The following is a 20332-nucleotide window of genomic DNA, read 5'->3' as shown; positions in this document are numbered from 1 at the left end:
CTGAGGTGACTGCAGCAGCAGCAGGCATTTGAGAACCCCCAGTGCATGGTGGACGGCAGGGGGCCAGTTTGAAATGCAAAGCTCAGGCCAGCCCCCAGGGGAGACGGATGGAGCTGCAGGGTGAGACGCGCATCGCAGTCTCTGCCAGGACCCCGCACATCCGCCCGCGCTCAGAGGCTGGCAGACACGATCTGTGCCCCCGCCCCGTGCCCTGCTGTCTGTGAGCCTCCCCCACTTTACTGGGACGGGGCCGCACCGAAGGGCTCCGGGCGCTGCTCAGTGACGTTCTGCTGAGAACCCACCCCAAGGGGTTCTTCTGGACTCACCTGACCCCACGCGGGAGCCAGCTGAGAACGCAGGTGGGCTCACGGGCATCGGCCTCAGAGCCTGGTAACAGCCCAGAGGCGGGGGACAGCCGCACCCCTGCCCCTTGGATGCAGCAGGCTCGGGGCCCTGGCCTGGCTGAGGAGGAAGGGCCCGCCTGCATCCACCTGCGAGCTCAGCGCCAGTCCTCCCCCACGAGGCCCTCCTGTCCAGGCCTCCCAGCCAACGCCAGGCCGTCACTCAGCCATCCTCCTCCGCAGGGGGTGTCACTGGCAGAATGAGCCGCAGGGAGCCCGCTGTCCCTCCTCCGGGGTGAGCCAGCCAGGTGCCCCGTCTCGGGGATGCCTGTGGTCCAGCCTCCCCACGGGCTGTCCTTGAGTGGAGGCCGGGGGCAGGTCACTGGGGGACGGCACGAAGGACACCGGAGACGTGATTCGTAGGAGCCCCCAGGACAGCACGGTTCAAGGCCAGAGTCCTGGGTGACCCTGACGCTGCACCCGCAGGCTGGGGTGACCCGTGGGTGGTCTGTGCAGCCCAAGGTGTGCAGAGAACAGGGTGAGCTCCCGGTGAGTGGAGCCAGCGCAGGTCAACACTGGTCCCTCCTCACAGGTGTGGGGCTCTCCACGATGCAAGCAGTGACCCATGACCCCGGGTCACATCCACCTCCGCTCCCTGGGCCCTGACAGAAGGGACACAGAGCCCTGTGCCCCGGGTCTCCCCTGTGCCCCCACACCGCCCGGGTCTGTCCCCTTGGTCTGCTTGACCCCCAGATTGGACTCCGTGGGGCGCTGGGAGGGGCCTGGTGCAGGAGGGGCAGCGCTCACTGGGTCCCCCAACCCCATCCTCAGCCCTGCCCCTTGGCAAGGACCTAGGAGACCCCGTGGGACCCCGCCTGCCCCCCAGCTTCGCAAGAGCCCCTGGCGCCCCACACCCGCCTGGCCTCCCCACCCGCACGTGGCCACCTCACCCCCAGGAGGCCCCCGCGGTCAGGCTGCTGCCCCGGGTGGTCCCCAGGCCTGGTCAGCCCTGCTGTGGTCAGGGTGGGAGGGGGGCGTCCGCAGAGAAGGGGCAGCGTAGAATGGAAATTCCATTAGTGTTCAGCCATGGGCAACAGGGCCCGTTCAAAGAGTACATTCAATTAAAAATTGATTTTCCAGTGTGATCTCCGATGCGATGAACCACATTCGGACCCTTCCACCGCCCCGGCCAGTGCGACTGTCACCGCCACCCCCGGCCCGGCCCTTGCGGCTCCCCCGGGTGTCCGGCCCTTCGTGGGGGCGATGATGGAGAGGGGGGCTGGGAGGGGCCCATCCGCCACCCACTCGGGGAGAAAGGACGAACGAGGTGCGCGGGGGTCTCGTTCAGGGAAAGCGTCCTGGTGGCAGACCCGTCGTCTGGTTTACCGCGAGGCTGTGCGTTCCCCCGCGGCTGCGGCTGAGGGCTGCCACGTGTCCTTCCCCGACCCACACGGTATCTGAACAGCACCGTAAATGAGAAGCGCACCGGCGTTTTGCCTCCTTCTCCTCCCACGGGTGCGAACTCTGCCCCCGGGTGCCCCCCCATGATCTCTGCCAGGCCCGTGGGTCCAGGGCTGCCGTGTTTGGGGTGCAGCGAGCGCAGCCCCACCGCTTCCCTCCTGACCCTCGCTGCTGACTTGCTGTGTGACCTCAGGCCCCGGGCTCCCCTCTCTGAGTGGCTGTAAGAGGAGAAACCCAGGCCTGGCTGCTTGTGACGCAACTGCGAGCGGAGAATCCGCTGCCCGGAGGCCCCTTCCGGCCCCCCAGCGGGTCGCGGCCTCATGCCCGGCCTGCGGCCTCCGCGGCTCGCCTCTCCAGGGAACCCGTGGCGGCCCCAGCTTTCTGGTTGGTTCAGGTGGTTTGGTTTGGTTTGGTTTCGACTGATCCCACTTAGACGAGGAGAAGGCGCCAAGGCCCACCCATCCTTGCTCGTTACGAACGGACAGCGTCTTTCTCGCCCCCCAAGCGCCCCGGCCTGCCCCAGTCACTATTCTGGGGACACACTGTCTCCTCCCGTCTTGCCAGGCTCCCCGTTCCCGCCGGTATTCACGGCTGATTTGAGCCACCCCGCTGTGCCCTGGGTCCCCACCCCGAAGGACAGCGCTGCCCCCCTGGGCAGTGTCCGGGACCTGAGCCCCCCCAGGGCCCTTCCATCACTGCCACGGTCCCTCTCCCCGACCTCCTGGCCTCAGTCAGCGCTGCCTCGGGGGACCCTTGCCAGCTGTCCCTTCAAGGGGGGCAGCACCGCCAGCTCTGCCCCAAGTGGTACGTGTCTGTGGTTCCTGAAGACCCCTGCTCCGGGTAGGCCTTGGGCAGAGAAAGAATTCTGGGTCGGAGGAGCCGGCAGGTTAAACATGTCTCTTCCCGATGGAACTTCCAAGGCCTCCTCTAGAATGTTCCAGGAGCCTGGAGTTCCGTAGCACATGACTTGGGGCGTGCTGGTCCGGGGGAAGGGGTCTGGGCTGTGGGAGGGCTGGCGTCTTCTCTCACACCGTGCCTCTGAGCTGTGGGACCTCAGCCTGCCTCTGTGAGCCTCAGTTTCTCCATCTGCAAAAACGAGGCCGGTGATGTGGCCTCCGAGGGCCAGTGCGAGCTTCCCAGCCGATGTAGGTAAACGTGCTGGTGCCGCGCTGGCCGGTGGGCTCTAGGGCTCCCCGGAGATGCACCGCTCGGGCCTCCCCTTCCAGGGCCAGCGCCTGGGGCTCAGGGTGTCAGGACGGGAAGGGCCCTGGACGTGGACGCTACAGGCTCTGCCATGTGTGACACCGAGCCTCTTTCCCCATCTGGGAGGGAGAGAGGTGCCTCTCAGGTGTGCTGGGAGCCTCCTAAGATAACGGGCGAGAAGGTTCTGGAAGAGGGGACGAAGCATCGGCGCCCTCTCGGGGGGCCAGGACCCTCCAGGGCGGCTCCCTGCTGGAGGAACCTGGCCAGGCCACGGGACATGGAGAGTGTGCTCGGGATCCTGGTGGAGCTGCGCTCAGAGCCCGCCCTGTCACTTGCCAGCGGGGGGACCAGGGGACCCTTACTCAGCGTCCTTGTCGGCGACATGGGGATAGTGACACCCGCTTGTCCACCTGGAACGATGAGTCAGTGAGACATGGTGGCCAGACACGGGTGGTGGGTGTGACTGTGGCTCGGGCGTCATCCCTGCAGACTGCCCCGTCCTGCCCTGGCCACAGCCCCTCCGGGCTGGCGCCTGGTCCCGTTTCTGCCCCTGGGGAGGTTGCTGCTTTCCCCCGGTTGTCAGGGCCGTGTCCTGGCCCTAACGAGGTGTCCTGCCCTGTCCCAGCCATGAGGGAATCCGAAGGGCAGCCTGACCCCGCTCCTGGCTGTGGAGCAATGGCCCCAGACCGCGCAGCCTCGGCGTGGAGTCCAGCGGCCTCGTCAGCAGGAGAAGATACATGTTTTTAATTCAAGGAGCTTTTCATGAGCCAATGAAAGGAAGTAAATCATCCTTCTAGGCCCCGGAGCCCAGAGCTGGCACCTGGTCATAGTGGGGCAGGCGGCCGCCAGGGCCACGCGGCAGCCACGCAGGGTCACTTGGACAACAGGTGGACCTGGGGACGTGGTCACCCCGCGTGCCGAGCACCCCGGCCAGCCCTTCTTCCGCGGCGGGCCAGCAGGGTCAGCCTCACATCTGCTTCCTGCGGTTTGGGTTCAAGTGCGTGCGCACCACGCGCGGGAGACATGAAGGTGGGTGTGGGTGTGAGCGCGCCGGGAACGGGACCGCGAGAGCTGTGCGCGTGTGTGTGCGCACGTGCACGTGGGTGAGGTGTGCGTGAGGCGCACGGAAGCTGAACGCGGTGCGACGTGTGTGGGTGTGCACAAGCCCGGGAATGAGCGTGCCCCCCGGGAGAGCCGGCTGCACGTGCGCACGTGCCACCTGGGTGTGAGTGTGACACACGTGTGCAGGGCGCCCTGCACGCACCAGGCGACGTGAAGCCGTGTGTGCCCGGCTGTGCCCGGGGGCGCCGTCCGTGTGCAAGCTCGCACGTGCACGTGGCTCCCGGGGAAGGGACGCTTAAGATGGAGTTGTCAGCTCCGGGTTGACAGGCGCAATCAGCAAAGTGCAGCGTCGGCAGGAACGGCCCGGCTCCCTCATTACCCGGGAGGAAATGGCCCCGCTTTGTGCTGAGGAGGCAGAGTGTGGCTGGAATAAAGCAAGTGGAGCAGACCCAAAAACTTCATTAATTAAAGAAACTCATTAATGAGGGACATTTAATCAGCTGAAGATTAGATCCACGCTCGCCTCTTCCATGAGCCAGGCGCCAGCCGGGAAGACAAGCCGGCCTGCCCCCCACCCCGCGCCCTGGGCCGGGTGCCAGCGGCAGGGACCTTGGGGCCGAGCGGCGGGGCGCGTGGACGGGGGACGCGCCGCCAGCGTGTGGGTGGCCGCTGCGCGCACAGTCCCGCCGAGACGCGTCCGTGGAGGGGGCGCCCGCGGGCTCGCTGGGTCACAGGTGCTCGGCGGAGGGTGCTTTTGCCCCCTGCCCGGGGACGTGTGGCCAGAGTCACACGTTTGGTTGTCACAGCTGGGTGGCGTCTTGTGGGCAGGGCGCAGGGACGGTATTAGGCGTTCTCCGGCCAGGGCAGCCCCGCGGCAGGGGACGTGGGTAGTGGCGAGGCCGAGGAGCCCTGCGCCGGGCCGGGGGGCTGGGGCCCGGGGGGAGATGCCCTGGTGAGGCTGGGCGAGTGCGGGGCAGGTGTGAGTACCTGTGGCAGGTGTGGGTACCACCAAGGCCACAGGCACGTGTGTGGTGCGTGCGCGGGGAGAGCGCCCCCCCTGCGGCCCAGCCCCGGGCATTCGGAAAGGAACATGTGGCCCCTCCAGGGACCCCAAGGGGAGGCTGAGCCCCCATTAGAAGGCTGGTGGAGGCCCGTGGCTGGGTGAGCAGGGCTCAGGCCCCTCAGGGCTATCCCGGGTCCCCGGCTAAAGTCCCTTAGAGAATTGTGCACACAGGAGTTCAGGGCTGTGAGGAGAGTGACCCTGACCTGGGGCAGCTGGCAGGGGCGGCCTCAGGCCCCGGGGACGACAGGCAGGGCTGGGACCCCAGCCCCCAAGGACCTCCGCCCGGCCCCTGCTGGGACAACCTGCTTGAGGACACACGCGTCGGGTGGGCCGCACACTCGCGCACACGCTGAACCGCTGTCCGGACCGCAGGTGCGGGCCCTGGCTGCGAGCGCCGTCCGCAGGGGCTGGCGCCGTGGGTGCCGCCTTCCGCCCGCTGCCCCGCACGCTCTCCGTGTCCCGCTGCCTGGCAGGCCCGGCCCCCCGGGTGGTCAGGATGGGCCGGCTCCTCCGAGCAGGCTGCGCTCCCCCCACCCCACCCCTGCCCCAGGACTCTGGCGGCCTGGGGGCTTCTTCTCAGCCTGGGGCCCACTCCTCTCCCGGCCAGGCCCTCCCTCTTTCCTCCCCACGCTCTGGCCACCGCCTGGCCCAGAGTGGAGGTCGTAGTCCAGGTCCCAAAGTCTCCTCCATCCTTGCTCCAGCCACCTGCCAGCTCAAGGGTGTGGCGGGCCGACCCCGGGGGTCAAGATGGTCCTCCAGCTGGGAGAGGGGGAGGGGAGGGGAGGCCTTCCTCAGGGCCCCCACCACCACCCAGCTCGCCTCCCAGGGAGCCCCGCCCCTTCATCTGTCCTTACTCGTGGGTCTCATGCTGTTGAGGGAGCACAGGTGAGCTGCACTGGGCAGCCCTGTCCTGGGGCTGTGGGCGGAACAGGTGCTCAGAGGTGCAAACAGGTGATGGGAGGAGGTGCTGCCCCTGCAGGACCTGGTGGCAGGCCAGGTGGTGCCACTAGTGCACCCATGACCTCGGGGACCCCGGACTCGTGGGGCCTCGTTTCCTCACCTGGGTGTGCTGAACCCCCCCACACGCACTGGCCGCAGGGTCAGGTGGGGTCACACACACATATTTCTCAGGGGAGGACACTCGGGTCCCTCCTGAATCGATGGAATCCCTGCTGCCTCCTGGAGCTCTGCCCCCGGTGCCAAGGGGGCTACCTGGGGTTCAGAAGCAAGCCCCCCACCCTGTGTTCTTGCCCTGGGCTCCTGGCCCAGACCACCAGCCTCCACCCACAGCTGCTGTCCCCTGATGCTGCTAAAAAGCAGGTGTCTGCCCAGGCCCAGTGGGTGGGAGTGCCCCCTCCCCATCTCCTGGTCACCAGGGCCCAGGCCTTGCGTCTCTAGAGGACACAGTGACCCCTGCAGAGCAGAGGACTTGTCCTGGGTCCAGGCCACTTGGCCCTGGCACGGAAGCGCCTCCCCACCCCGCAAGCGCCAGCCCCGGCCAGCAGACCCCAGCTGGGGTCCCAGGCCCAGCAGGTTGGGCTCAAGCGTGGCCAGGGCAGCAGCAGAGGCGGAGGGGCCCCTCGAGCCACATCTGGGGTCTGGGATCTGTAGCGGAGGTTGTCCTGAGTCCCGGATTCCAAGTCGATTCGGCGGCTCAGAGGGGCTGAGAGCCTGCATTTCTCGCTGCTCCAGGGCCGTGCGACGCCGCTGGCCTGCCCGCCCCACTCGGGGCCCTGCTGTGTGTGGCCACACACGACCAGGCGCGACCCCAGCAAGGGCCCCCATCCCAGGGACGCACCGACCCCCAACTCCCCAGCGTCCCCAGGGAAGGAAGGCCACGGCGGGGGGGGGAGTTACACCCCACCCGGTGGTGGCTAAACCCACGGTTCTCAAACCAGGTCCCCGGCGGGTGTTGGACTGCGCGGCATATTACGTAATCTTTGTTGCCGGGAAATTTACCTTCCTAATTACATTTTGCGAATTTTCATTTGAGTGTGGCTTCCCAGAGCTCTGGGAAAGTAGGAGAAGGGCAGGCAGGAGGGTGGGGGGTGCCAGGACCCTGGGCCACCGGGCGCAGACCCCGGGCTGCACCCAGGGATGGGTCCTGCCCGTCACCCCCTCCCACTGTCCGCACCCCCGCCCACCCACCCACCTCATATCCGGGCACTGCGCTTAATATCCTGTTTCACTTGCTCCAGGAAGACCACGGGCCATTAATAATGCTAATATTCCTTAATGAATATGCAGGGAGCAGACCCAGGGATGCCGCTGAGGATGCAGAGGGCTCTCCCTAGACCTGCACAGCCAGCCGCCCCAGGCCCTGGGGGAAGTGGCGGGGTGTGGGGGGGGACTAACACCAGGGGGGGCTCCCGGCGGCGCTCCTGCTGGGGTCAGTTTGCCAGCTGGCCCGGAGCCCGTCCTCGAGAGGCCCTGGGTGGGAGCCTCGGCCCAGACAGCATCGTCTCCACCCCGCTGAGGAGGAGCCTGGTGTCTGCCCACCCACTCGCGTGTGCACACGAACCTGCCACACGTGCTCCCCCAGATTATAAACTCACAGGAGTGTCTCAGAGGGCCTGGGCAGGACGGAGGAGGAGCCGAGCCATGGGAAGGCTTCCTGGAGGAGGTGTTTGAACGCTTCCAGGACAGGCTTCGGGCGCTCCTCCACTGTGCTCACTTGTGAAGTGGGGAGAAGCCAGTGATGGATCACCCCTGGGACACAGCACTTCCTTGGGGCCTGCACCCCAGCTTCCAGCAGTTGCTTATCCCACTGCCTCTGCACGGCCTGAAGAGGGTCCCTGCGCCCACCAGGGTTTGCTTTCCCAGCGCCTGGCAGAGCCAGGGGTGCCCTTCTCCCAATCTTGAAGTCGTCCGTCTCCCGCACCCCTTCCTGCCGCTCGCAGAGGGGGGCTGTGAGCAGCAGTTGAGAGCCACACGGGGACCTTCCTGCTGCCTGCGGGGAGCCGGGCTGCACCTGCTCACCCAGGTGTTCCTGGGGACCAAAGGGGGCGGCTCCACCAAGGGGTATCCCCCAGTTCCGCCACCACCCGCCCTGGCCTCCCTGGCGGCCTGGCCCCGCATGCTGTCTCCTGCTGACCACAGGTGCCCCCCCTGTGCCCACGGGGGAGCCACCTGGTGCCCGCTGCCGGTTCTTCCTGGCACGTGCACACACTTGCGTACACAGAGCTGCTGGTTCAGATCCCCGGGGCGTCTGTAAACAGGGTGAAGACGCTGCTTATCGGGCCAGCCTCTCAGCTCCTTGCTACCCCCACCCCGCCCTGGGCAGCACTTGTCCCCCCAACAGCGTGCCCTCCTGCACGGTGGACCCGGGAGCTGGGACTGGCTGGTGGTGTTTCGTTCCGGCCTGATTGACAGTCTAGGGTGAACCTGCTTCCCACCAACCGCCGCCGCCGCCCCCGCCCCCCGCCCCTGCCCCGTGCTTTCCAAGCCCCATCAGCCAGACGGCTCCTGGCTGATTTCCCCAGACAGGAGGGGAGGCTGGTGGAGGTGCAGCTGATGGGAGAAGGGGATTTACAGAGCCACATTATTTATGATTTGTATGCAGTGGGTTTGGAGGGAATTATGGCTTAATCGTGCAAAAATCCATCCCCTCGCCTGGGGCTTTTCAGTGGAGCACATTGGGGCCGAGTCTGGACTGAGGGGCAGTGGGCTCTGGCCAAGTGGCCAGCTCCATTCTAGGGGGTGGGAGGGTGCATGTCTTGGCCCCAGGGGTCCATCCATGCCAGAGGTCCTTATGGCTTTTTGTTCCTTCTTGTCCCCCGTCACATCTGGCAAGGCACTAGGACCCCATCACAGAAAATGGTCTTAAATGCAACAGCACATAGGCTCACAAGGGAAACAACTTTTATTAAAATACACTTACCAAAAGAGAGAAAACTATAAAATCCTACCTGTGGCTTCTTTCCTACTGCGTGGAGTAACCAGGCTCAGGGCCGGTATGATCACCACCCTAGTGTTGGGGTTGGGGTGAGCACAGGGATCACACAGTGGTGTGCCTGCAGCACTCTAGGAGGAACCCATGGTTTCTGGCGGCGGTGGCCAAGTTCTCGGGGAATGCTCGGGTCCTGGGCTTGCAGCCGCATTTGTGGATGGGGGCAGTGCCAGCAGTTCAGCTGCGAGATGGTAAGGTGGTGGGGTATTGGTCCATCCAAGATCACGGATGTTTCGAGTTCTTTCCCCCAGACAACATGTAGGGCAAGCCTGGGCTACTCACAGCACACATGGAGCCCGCACCGAGCACACACAACAGGTGCAGAGCACACGTGGAACACACACAGCACACATGGAGCATGTGAAAAGCACCCACAGAATAGGGAACATCCAAGGCATACACAGAGCACGCACAGGGCACACACAGGGCACACACAGAGCATATAGGGCACGCACAGAGCATGCATGGAGCATATAGTCCACACAGGGCACACATGGAGCACGGACAGAGCACACAGGGCATGCACAGAGCATACAGGGCACACGTGGAGCATGCACAGTGCATATAGCACACATGGAACACACAAAGAGCACACAGGGCACACATAGAGCACACACAGTGCATACACCACTCATGGAGCATGCACAGAGCACACAGGGCATGCACGGAGCATACAGGACACACACAGAGCATACAGAGCACACATGGAGCACACACAGTGCGTACAGCACACATGGACCATGCACAGAGCATGCAGGGCACACACAGAGCGTGCAAGGCACACACACACAGCATGCATGGAGCACGCAGGGCACACACAGGGCATGCACAGTGCAGGGAGCTCGCTGCCTTGCAGGCACCAGGCCGGCACAGGCACGTCTTGCTCTGGCTCTGCGTCAGCTCTGGGCCAGCATCACCAGCTTTCGTGGTGTGGGTGCAGAAACCTGACCATGGCAGGGAGACTAGGACAAGTGTCTCCAGCCTCCCCAGCCCTGCACCACCTCAGTGGAGAGGCAGGGTGCCTAGGACGCCCCAGAGGGGGCTGGCCCTTGTGCTGAGGGCTTGCTGGGAACCCAGGCTGGGCCCCCGTGGAAGCCTCATGTGTTCTGTGTGTTTGGAGGTAGGGCTCCGGGCTCAGACCTTGCAGGTTGCCCCACTGCCCACCCGGCCGTCGCCCACCCACAGCCTCCAAAGTACCAATGAGGAAGAGGCTGGAGGCCCTACTGGGAAATGAGCGGCTGTGGGCAGAAGGAAAGGAGACACAAAGCAGGGGGAGACCCAAGATTCTGACGGACGGCAGGTGACAGGGCCGGCAGGAACCCCACCAGGCCTGGTGGGACTCAGGGTGCTGCCCCTCTGCAGCGGCTCTGCCTGAATGTCTCCTGAAGTCCCTTTCGGTCCCAGGGGTGGGAACAGACATGGGTTGTCGGGGCAGCCTGGGCACCAGGCCCCTCACGGCGCAGGAAGGAGGGAATGAGGAGGGACCTCAGCCAAACGGCCCCTGAATGCAGTAATACGGAGGGTGACGCGCCGTCTGACAGCCCTAATTAATAAAGGATATTAAAGTGGCTGCCAGGGGACGGAGTGGATTGGAGGGGGCGGGGATGGGGGGCGGGGGGAGCCGTCGCTTAGATGGATTCAGCCTCCCTCCTTCCCAGCAGGCTCCCTGCTTCCTTCCAGCCTCCCCCCACCGCTGCCCTCCCCCAACCCCGCCGCACCCCCTGCCCAGCCTTACGCAGAGCCCACGTCAGCCTGGCACCGTGGGTGCCCCGCACACACCAGAGGGGAGCGCCAGGCTCAGAGGCGGGCTCTCAGCAGGGGCACAGGACCCCGGGGCTGGTGGCTCCCTCGCTTGGAACGACTTCTGGGAGGGACGGAGGTCCTGGCACAGGGAGCGGCCCGCGGGGCTTCTGACCGTCCTCCAGGCCGTGGGCGAGGGCACACCGCCCTCTACTCCCCTGGGGCAGCCGTGCACGCAGGTCAGGCAGCGTCCTGGAGTCGGCCGGGCTCGGCCGCGGGGTGGCCGTGTGCACGCGGACGAGTAACCTCCCCGCTGAGCTGCGTCCCTGGTGGCGGATGCGTGGGCACGGAGGGCTCGGCCCTTACCTGAGAGGAGGCGCCCTTCCTGCTTAACACGGGCCGGCCGGTGGCGTCACTCCTCAGATCATCCGCTCTTCTGGGCACTTCCTGAGCCCCTGCTGTGTGTCCTGCGGTGTCAGGGAGCTGGGGACTCGGGAGGAGCCTTGCCCTCGGGGCCTCCTGGCCTGGAGCTCTGCCCCAGCCGCACCGCTGAGCCTCAGGTGCTAGAGCCTCCCCTGCCCACCCCAGCTGCCTGTACTGTGATAGCAGCCCAGCTCTGCCCTGGGCTGGCACGGGCACCTCCTGCGGCACCCCAGAGTCTCTGGCCTCGAGGTGCTGGCCGGCAGGGACGCCCCCACCCCGCTCCCCACTGCAGCATCTCCCGGAACCTCGGGAGGGAGGCATGAGAGCATCCAGGAGACGAGTCTCTGCCATGCGGGGTACAAGGGGACCAGGAAGGGTCTCAGATGGAGATGGAGGCTCCTCTTCCCACTGCTAGGACCTGGCTTTCCCCCCAGGGAGCCTGGGCTAGTTTGGGGCACCCCTGTTCCCATCTGGCAAGGATGCTCTCCTCCCAAAAGGTGGGGTTAGGAGCCCATAAGGCATGAGGACGGCCTGTTTCTGGGCTGACAAAGCAACTGAGTACGTGGTGAGGGAGAAAGCTGAGCGCAGCGGCTGCCCACCCCCTGCCTCCCACGCCAGTGGCCCCGGCCGAACCCCAGAGCAGCCCTCTCTCCCTCCCCGGGATGGTGGCAGGACCTCGAAAACTGTTGGGACCGTTTATTTCTGTGTCGGTGCCCCCCACTGCCCTCGCAGGGGGAGCCCCCGGTGAGTCACGAGCCACCCCAAGGCCCAGCCCCTGCTCTCAGCCGGCCGCCCAGGAAATTCGAACGTGAACCCGAGCCAAGCGCCATGGAGAGGCTAATTGGCTGCCCCTGAAAATCACATCATGCATTTCAAATTTAGTTAATGCCCAGGGGGCCTCGGCAGGGGTGTCCGCTTCCGGAGACGGGTCCGCGCTCACACTGGTGCTCAGTGGCGCTCGCTGGCGCTAGAAGGGGGCACCAGCTGGGCGCTCTGTGCACGTGCCGCGATCGAGTCCGCGCACACCATTGCTCGTACCCCCTGCTGGAGGAGATGCGCGGACACCAGCCCCGCCTGCACACCCACCAGGGTGACCTTGGGCGAGTCAGCCTCCCCGGTGCGGGTGTCCTCAGCCGAGTGGGTGGAACGTACTCCAAGGTCTCTTTCTGGGATCCCTGTCGTCACGGGTCCCCCGGGAGCAGGCCAGGCTCCACCATCCTTGGAAACTTCCAGAAAACCCATGATAGTCCTGCCCAGTGCGCCTTGAATCAGGGCAAGACGCCTTCCCCAGAGCCAAGAGCCATGCACAGGAACAGAGCGGACCCCTGGCACCTGGGCTCGCCTGGGATGGGCGTCGGTGGGCACCCAGACTGTTCCCTTGACACCACCGTGTGCCCGGAGCCGACTCCACGCTGCTCCATTTCTTTTTCCCCCAAAACTTCACTTTCCAACGTTTGGCACATTAAAAAAAAAAAAAAGAAAGAAAGTAGGACCATCCCCTCGGGTAGGATTGTGTCTCTCCCAGCCTTGCCCCCTTTCCCTCCTGTTGCCCTGAGCGCCCGGACACTTTCCCACGGCGCTGCCCCAGCTCTCCCTCGCGTGGTCCCCTCACTCCGGGACACTCCCTCCCGTGGCCCCCAAGCCAGCCACCCTGGGCAGGCCCGGCCAGAGGGAGCCTCCTGCACCGCAAGTGGGTGTCCGCCAGGCCCCCTGCACTGAGAAGGGGAAGGCGCGGAAGCCGGAGGGTGGGGGGACGATTGGGAACTCCGGCCTGGATTCAGATCCAAACAGAGCCGTTCCCGTGTTTCCTCACCTGTAAGAAGGGAACCACCACGGGTGCAGCCGTGTTGGATTTTTCGCTCCCCGGAGGCTCAGCAATGGGAGAGGGAGTCCCTGGACCGCGACTGTGCAGGCTCAGAGGCTGAGCCTGGTGCTGGGTGGAAGTTTCCAGAAGGCAGATCGCAGCTCAGTGCGTGGAAGAGCTTTCTCTTCCAAGACCAAAGGAGGCTTCGCGTTGGTAGTGAGCAGAACCCAGTGGGGGCGCCTGTCGGGGAGGCAGAGAGATGAGAGCCCCCGTTTGCCTGGTGGGCCAGGCTGGGTGTCGCCTACGGTCAGAGAGGAGAGCCACTGCCTCATGTGTGTGCGCCTGGGGTGGGGGGCGAGGGGGCCTCCCTCCAGGCTGGGAGGTCAGCGCCACGAGGTCCCCTGGCTCAGCTGTCACTGGAGGCCCCACACCACCTGCCTGCCAGAGGTCACCCCCAGGTCAGCCCCTGCCCCTTCCCACACTGATTCTGTGCAGGTTCGGGGGAGAGCTGCCAGGAACGCTCACAAAGGGCCCCCTGGACAGGTGTCTTCTGGAACCCAGCCCTCTCACTCTCCTGGCCCTGTGGATTGTCACACGCCACGCGCCTCTGGGTGAGCAGGCCGTGGCCCGGGCTTGGGAAGTTGACATCTGTCCATCCCTCATGGTTCTGGCCACGGGGAGCGTGAGTGGCAGCATCTCCAAGACCCCGTCCTGGGTGCCTCTCCCCACTGCCCCCTATGGCATCCATACAATGACCCCCTCCATGCTGCAAGGGCCTCAGACCTCTTGCTCACTCGCCACGTGGCCTCTGGCCTCAGGGTCCCCTCTGTGAAATGCAGCCTGTGACCCCCAACTCAGATCACTGGAGGTCACCGAGTCTGCAGGCACCAAGGGGAGGCCCTGCTCACCGCCGGCCCTGGGCAGACCCCAGCCTGTTCCCCCAGTGTTCCCGGTGTTCCCCGTGCCAGGCGGCGGAGCTCAGCAGGCGCTGGTGACGGGAGGTATCAGTGTGCGGGGCGGGGCTGAGGGGGTGAGGGTCCGACACCCCAGGGCAGGTGGGCGTGATGTGGGTTGGGGGGCGGCCGGAGCACACCCTGGGGGTTGGGTCCGCGCCCGGGTCAGGCCGCCCTGCCCCTCCTCCGCCCCGTCTGGAAGCCGGCCTTGCCCAGAGGTGAAGAAATGGCTCGTTGCCCGGCCTTTGCCGCCAGCCTCCCCACCGCAGCCTGGCCCGCGGGCCCGGGGCCTGCGCCTCCCTCCTTCCTGGGGGTGAGGAGGCCAAGAGGCAATTAGCCTGATTGTCCTGGAGGGACCGCGAGCAGGAGGAGCCGGAGGGACTGGGCGGCCAGGAGGGTCCAGGCGGGCCTCCGTCAGCTGCCCCTGCCCCCTCCGCCTCCCCCCAGAGACCCCGTTCCCCAGGCGTCCCGCCGGCCCAGCACTGCGCACACACGGGGGGCCCCTCACCCCGGCAGGACGGGTACACACTGGCCGAGGGACCTGGGAACTCAGGCTGCCTCGCTCCCTGGGGTCATTCCAGGTGAGTTTATTTACAGGGAGACTATTTTCAGGAGTGCCTGGAGAGTGGGCGGAGGGGGCCTGCCAGGGGCCGGTGACCCAGCTGCCACCGCCTCCAGAAGGGGTGAGGAGGAAGCAGCGAGTGGATCCGGGAAGGAGGGAGGGTCCTGGGTGGGCCCCCTCCAGGGGAGGTCCAGTCCCGCCAGAGCCGGCGACAGCCTCCGGGGAGGGAGCTAGGGAATAAAGACCCCAGACTCGCTCTTCCCCGACACTGACACCAGAGGGCAGGTGGTGCAGTCCACGCCAGTCACCTCTGGGGGAGATGGGGGAGAGGGGAGTGCGCTCGCTGGTGGGATCCAGCCGCTGTGGGCACCACCCCACCCCCCCAACCCCCCACCGCCCCCTCCACACACCCCCCCCCCCCACGCAGAGCCCCAGGCGCACCCTCAAGGCCAGCCATGCACCCGCCAGCCGCCCTCCTCGGTTCCCCTTTGCCAGATGCGTGAACGTGGATCTTTCTGGAACTCGCCTTCCAGCCTCCATCACCGCGTCTGGGAGTGGCTGGCTCCTGCTGGACCAGCTGCAGACCGCACCCTACCCGTCCCTAAGTGTGGGCACGGGAGTGACTCCGTAAATGTCTCCTGGGCCCAACTTAGTTCTCCTTTGCACAGAGTCCCGTTCGGTATCGGGTCCCCCCCACAACCGTCAGCACCCCGGGGCAGCCCCGGCGGTCACCCGCGGAGAGCTGAGGGAGTCAGGTGGTGGCGCGCTGGCTCTAGCAGCAGCTCGCCGGGGCCTGCCGGGCAGCACCCGCCCATCCTCGGGGTGTAAATACCCCCACTCTGGCCGACTTCAAGCTGCCAGGGCGAGGCCACCGAACTTGGAGTTGGAAAGAGATGCTCCCCGTCGGCTCTCGAGAGCCAGAGGGGCTGGAAGGGGCCGCGGGCCTCTGCCCTCTGCACCCCTGCCTCTGCCGTTGGCACATGTGGAGTGGAGGACGTGGGATGGGACGGGTCTGCGTGCGCACCCGCCCTGGGTCCCCAAGCAGACATTATCTGTGCCTCCGTTTCCCCCCCTGTAAAGATCACGAGGGACATACCTGCCCTGCATGGTCTGTGACCAAACATGAGATAAAGGGGCGCAGAGCAGCAGGCACGGAGCGAGCGGTCCGCAGTTTCCTGCCGAGTCCTGCCTCTGGGCTCGCTGTGGGGACGCCGTGCAGGGGGACACGGGGCACAGAGCGCTCTGGTGACCACTGTCACATGTTCACTCCTCCACTAGGGGTACACCTGTCGCGGTCCTACTGCGTGTCGTCACGCTCTAGGGGCTGGAGATTCAACGACAGGCAGACTGTGCCTGGACATGATGCCGTGGGGCAGGCGGCAGACTGCACGTAGCCACGTGGGGACTGAGATGGAGAAGGGCAGAGCCGCATCGGGGGGTGGGGAGTGCAGAGTGGGGGCACCCCAATTTTAAAGGGCCTCCCTGAGAAGGTGACAGTGAAGGAAGAGAGACTGCCGTGGGGTATGCAGGGAGCAGTGTCCCTGCAGAAGGAACGGTCAGTGCAAATTCCTCGAGGCCAGAACTGGACATTCGAGGGGCAGCGGAGACACTTGTGCTCAGCATAGAACATTCAGGGAGGCCCCAGTGGTAGGGGGTCCGTCCATCCATCCATCCATCCCTCCGTCTATCCACCATCCAGGTCATGCAGGGATGGTCCCCTCCAAGTGTCTGGATTTTACTTGGAGGGGATGGGTCGTCGGGGCAGGAGCAGAAGCAGGAAGACTGGGGGAAATCTCGGGGCGGGGGGGTGGTGGTGCAGACCTAAATGGGAGCAGCGAGTTGGCGGAGACGGTTGGGTCCTGGGTACATGTTGAAGGTGGAACTGACGGGGCTCCCTGCTTGATTGTTTGGAGTGGACAGAAGGAGAGGTATCACCCTCCAGGTGTAGGGCTGAGCACCGACCTGTGGGCAGTGGGTGACCTCACGAGAGGTGGATTTGATGAGGACAACGGAGGGAAGCAGGAGTCCCTTCAGGAGTAGGTCAAGCTCGAATGATGGATTAGGTGTGCAGACAGCTGGCAGCCGTTGGGGGTGGCCAACGTACAGTGCTATTTTAAAATTGAGGCTGAGAACCTTGAGGTAATGAGTCTAGCCACGTAAGAGAGGACCCAAAGACCGGGTTTCGGGGGGCCTCCAACGTTTGCAGGTTGGGGAGATGTGAGGAAACAGTAACACAGATGCAGAAGGAACTTCCATGGAAGCAGAAGAACCCACAGCGCGTGCTGCAACCAAACCGAGCGAGGAAAGTCTAGAGAGAGGAGTCAGTGCTGCTGAGGGACCAGGTCCGGTGAGGATTTCAGTGTGGCAGACGTGGGACCCTTGACAAAGGTGGTTTCAGGGAATGGTGCCAGTTTGGAGTGGGGCTAAGGAGTGGGAGTAGAAGAATTGGGGGTGCAGATCTAGCAGCTCATTCCAGAGACTTTGCTCCCTAGGGAAACAGCTAGCTGGGTTGTAGCCTCAAGGGACGACAGTCCAGGAGGTTGTCCTGCTCCTGCCGTGGGAGATGTTGCAGCGAATCCCCAGCGCTGTGAGCATGCGTTGGTGAGAAGGGCTGGGCTCTGGGGTATGAGGCCAGCGGGCCAGCAGGTGAGCGCGGACGTTCCACTCTTGTTTTCTGCAGAAAACAGGAAATGGAAACTGCTTTGGTCGGTGGTTAGTGATCTCAAGTGAATCATTCAGGGTGATTTTGTGGCTTTTCTCCAACAGTGTGAGCCATGGAGTACAGGGGGCAGAGCTGGATCTGACCAGTTCTATCGGGAAAATGTAACAATGGGAGAGAGGAATAAGTTTGTAGAGAAAGTGGTATAATGACTATCTACTCATCCCTTCACCTGTCTACCCATCCATCTACCCATCCTTCCATATGTCCATCCATCAATCCGTCCATCTTTCCATCCTTCCATCCATCCATCCATCCATCATCCATCCATCCTTCCATCCATCCATCCTTCCATCCATCATCCATCCACCCATCCATCCATCCATCCACCCATCCATCCATCCATCCACCCATCCATCCATCCTTCTATCCATCATCCACCATCCTTCCATCCATCCATCCACCCATCCTTCCATCCATCCACCCATCCATCCATCCATCCACCCATCCTTCCATGTCCATCCATCCATCTATCCATCCACCCATCCATCCATCCTTCCATCCATCCACCCATCCATCCATCCATCCATCCATCCTTCCATCTGTCCATCCATGTATCCATCCATCCATCCATCCATCTTCTATCCATCCATCCATTCATCTGCCTATTTGTCCTTTAGTCTGTCCATTCATCCCTCCATCCACACACCCACCCATTCAATACACATGGAGGCTCTTCTGGGTGCAGCAAAGTGCTGTGCTGAGTGCAAGGATGTGGGAGCGAGAGTGAGCGAGTCGCCCTCAGGCTCTGGGGATTTCCAGGCCTCTGGGGAGCCAGACACGTTCACAAGCTGCTCTGAGACGAGGCCCCAGCCTGGCAGGAGGACTGTGCTTGCTCATGCCGCAGAGCCCAAGCCTCTTCCACTGTAGCCCCAGCGGACCGAGGAAGAAGGAAGGACAGGAACGTGACTGCGCCGGCCGTGCTGGCCTCTCCGTGTCAGGCGCGTCACACCCTCGGTGCACCCGACACCCTCTGCTCTTCCCTCCAGGTCTGGTCCAGGGGCCCTCAGCCCGGGCCACACAGCAGAACGTCATGGGAGAGTTTGGTCTTAAATGCACTCAGCTGCCCTGGGGAGGGGTCCAGGCGTGGGATGTGCAGCCAGAGTGAGGGCCCCTCACGTGACCACAGTCCCCTCCAGCGTGGGTGGCAGGAGTGGTGAGACAACCCCCGGACCCACCAGACCACGCTGGCTAGCTTTTATTCTGCGCTTCCTCTGTCTGGGCCCCATGATAACCTCTCGCAGACGGACAACTTTGTTCAAAGAGGACGAATGGTCACCCAGGGCCACCCCGTGGCTAGAGGGAGCCCTCCTTGTGTATCCCAGGCTCTAAACTGTGTCCCTGGGCTGTGAAACCTCCCATCCCGTCCCCCAGGACCCGCCCGTGAAGGGGCAGAGCTGTGCATGCAGGAGCAGGGGTGCAGGCCTAAGAGCCAGGCCGTCTGTGCCTCGGTCTTACCAGCTGTGAAATGGGCGATACTGTGACCTTGGGGATCGGAGGGGGATTAAATGAGTTAGTGTGCAAAGCAGAGAGCACTGTGTGCTCAGATGTGCTGATTCGTTGCCACATGGTAAAGGGTCCTGGGTGGCCGTCTCACAGCTGCCTCCTGCACCCCCCGCACCCCTTCAGCCTGACACCCTGCTCTTGGGTCCCACCTGTGTGCTGCAGGTTCCCGACAGCCTGGGCTCCGGGCTCCAGCTCCGGGGGCCGCTGTGCTGGGAGTGGTGGCGTCACTCAGTCCCCAGGGGACCCAGGGAAGAGGGGGCGGGGGGCGGGGGGCAGGGATGGGGTGACAAGGAGCAGATAGAAGGGCCCTTGGAGGAGGGAAGGTGTGGGGACACTGGGAAGAGGTGAGTTAGTGGAGGTTCTAATCAAGTATTTATCAGTTAATTGATCTCTCCAGGCAGCTGACAACGTCCTGTCCCTTCCCCTGGCCTGCTCCTCTTCCTCCCCACCCCGCCCCCGCCCCCCCCTCCCTTGCCCTGGCCTCCACCCCTCCCTGGCCTGGGTGCTCCTCCCACCCCCACCTGCTCCCTCCTCACCATGAACCCTCCCCTTCTCCCACCCAGCATGTTCCTTCACTCACTGTAGGTAGTGGGACTTTGTGGGTGAGTTGGGAGCAGTGAGGGGGACTGTCCAGCGAGGATCATGCACTCATGAGTGTGTGTGTGACACACACACGTGCCGTGGGACAGGACGTTCTGCTCATTAGGCCACTGCGCAGCGGGGTCAGGGGTCCCCCCAAGAGTCAGGGGTAGTGAGTGCAGAGGCTGGCACGGGGGTGCACAGGGGCTGGGGCCTCTGGCAGAGAGTTGGCCTGAGGCTTCCTGCCTACAGGGAGGTGGGCAGGTGGACAGGTCGGCAGGTGGGGGACAGGGCCCTGGGCCTGGGTCTTACCCACTTGCACCAGCACCTTGTGAGGCCAGGCTCCTCAGGGCCCCTCGCACTCAGGGTAATTCTCTGAATCCACACCCACTCTGGATCACAGAGGTCAGGGCTGCCCATCCCTCTCCATCCCCGCCAGAGCCCCGATAAACAGTTGTTGGGGGGATACATAGTAGTAAGCCACAAGGGACGGAGCAAGACCCGGCATGTTCTCTGGAAGCAGAACCGGTGTCACGGGGGGATAGGCTAGGAAACAACCCTGAAAACATGCCAAGGGTGGTGTGACGGGGCAGCATGGGAGAGCACGGGTTCCTCCTTGGTGAGATGTTGGGACAGTGGCCCTAAGTGTCGGACTGTCCAGTCTATGCAAGGGTCCTTCCACACGATCTCGAGGGAGGGGTGGCACCTGACCTTCCCGATGGAGGGGGCTCTCTCTCCCCCGGGGACACCTTCGGAAGGCCAGAGAGTGCCTCACCTGCTCAGAGAGGCTGCTGCAAACCTGCCCTCCACCCCCCACTCCGTGTGTATCCTCAGTGGGGAACAGTAAGTAGGAGCAACCAGAAAGTAGCCCTGCCCCTGCCCACCCCAGGGACAGCGTGGGGACCCCAGTCCCTTCTCTGGGGCTGCGGGGCTCTCTCCCCGGGCTACATCAGGGGTTCCCACGTGT

The 20332-nt window shown here is 64.4% G+C and overlaps 1 protein-coding gene across 2 annotated transcripts in view; it reads left to right on the top strand.

Moving 5' to 3' along the window:
• The window catches only part of RBFOX3 (RNA binding fox-1 homolog 3), a 405543-nt gene that overhangs the window by 364840 nt on the left and 20371 nt on the right, over positions 1-20332 (top strand). The window lies entirely within an intron of this gene.

Source organism: Nyctereutes procyonoides, unplaced genomic scaffold (genome assembly GCF_905146905.1).
Source record: "Nyctereutes procyonoides isolate TBG_1078 unplaced genomic scaffold, NYPRO_anot_genome, whole genome shotgun sequence".
In the NCBI taxonomy this organism is placed as follows: domain Eukaryota; kingdom Metazoa; phylum Chordata; class Mammalia; order Carnivora; family Canidae; genus Nyctereutes; species Nyctereutes procyonoides.
The sequence above is the reverse complement of the archived record's forward strand: the minus strand, read 5'-3'. Positions and strand labels throughout refer to the sequence as shown.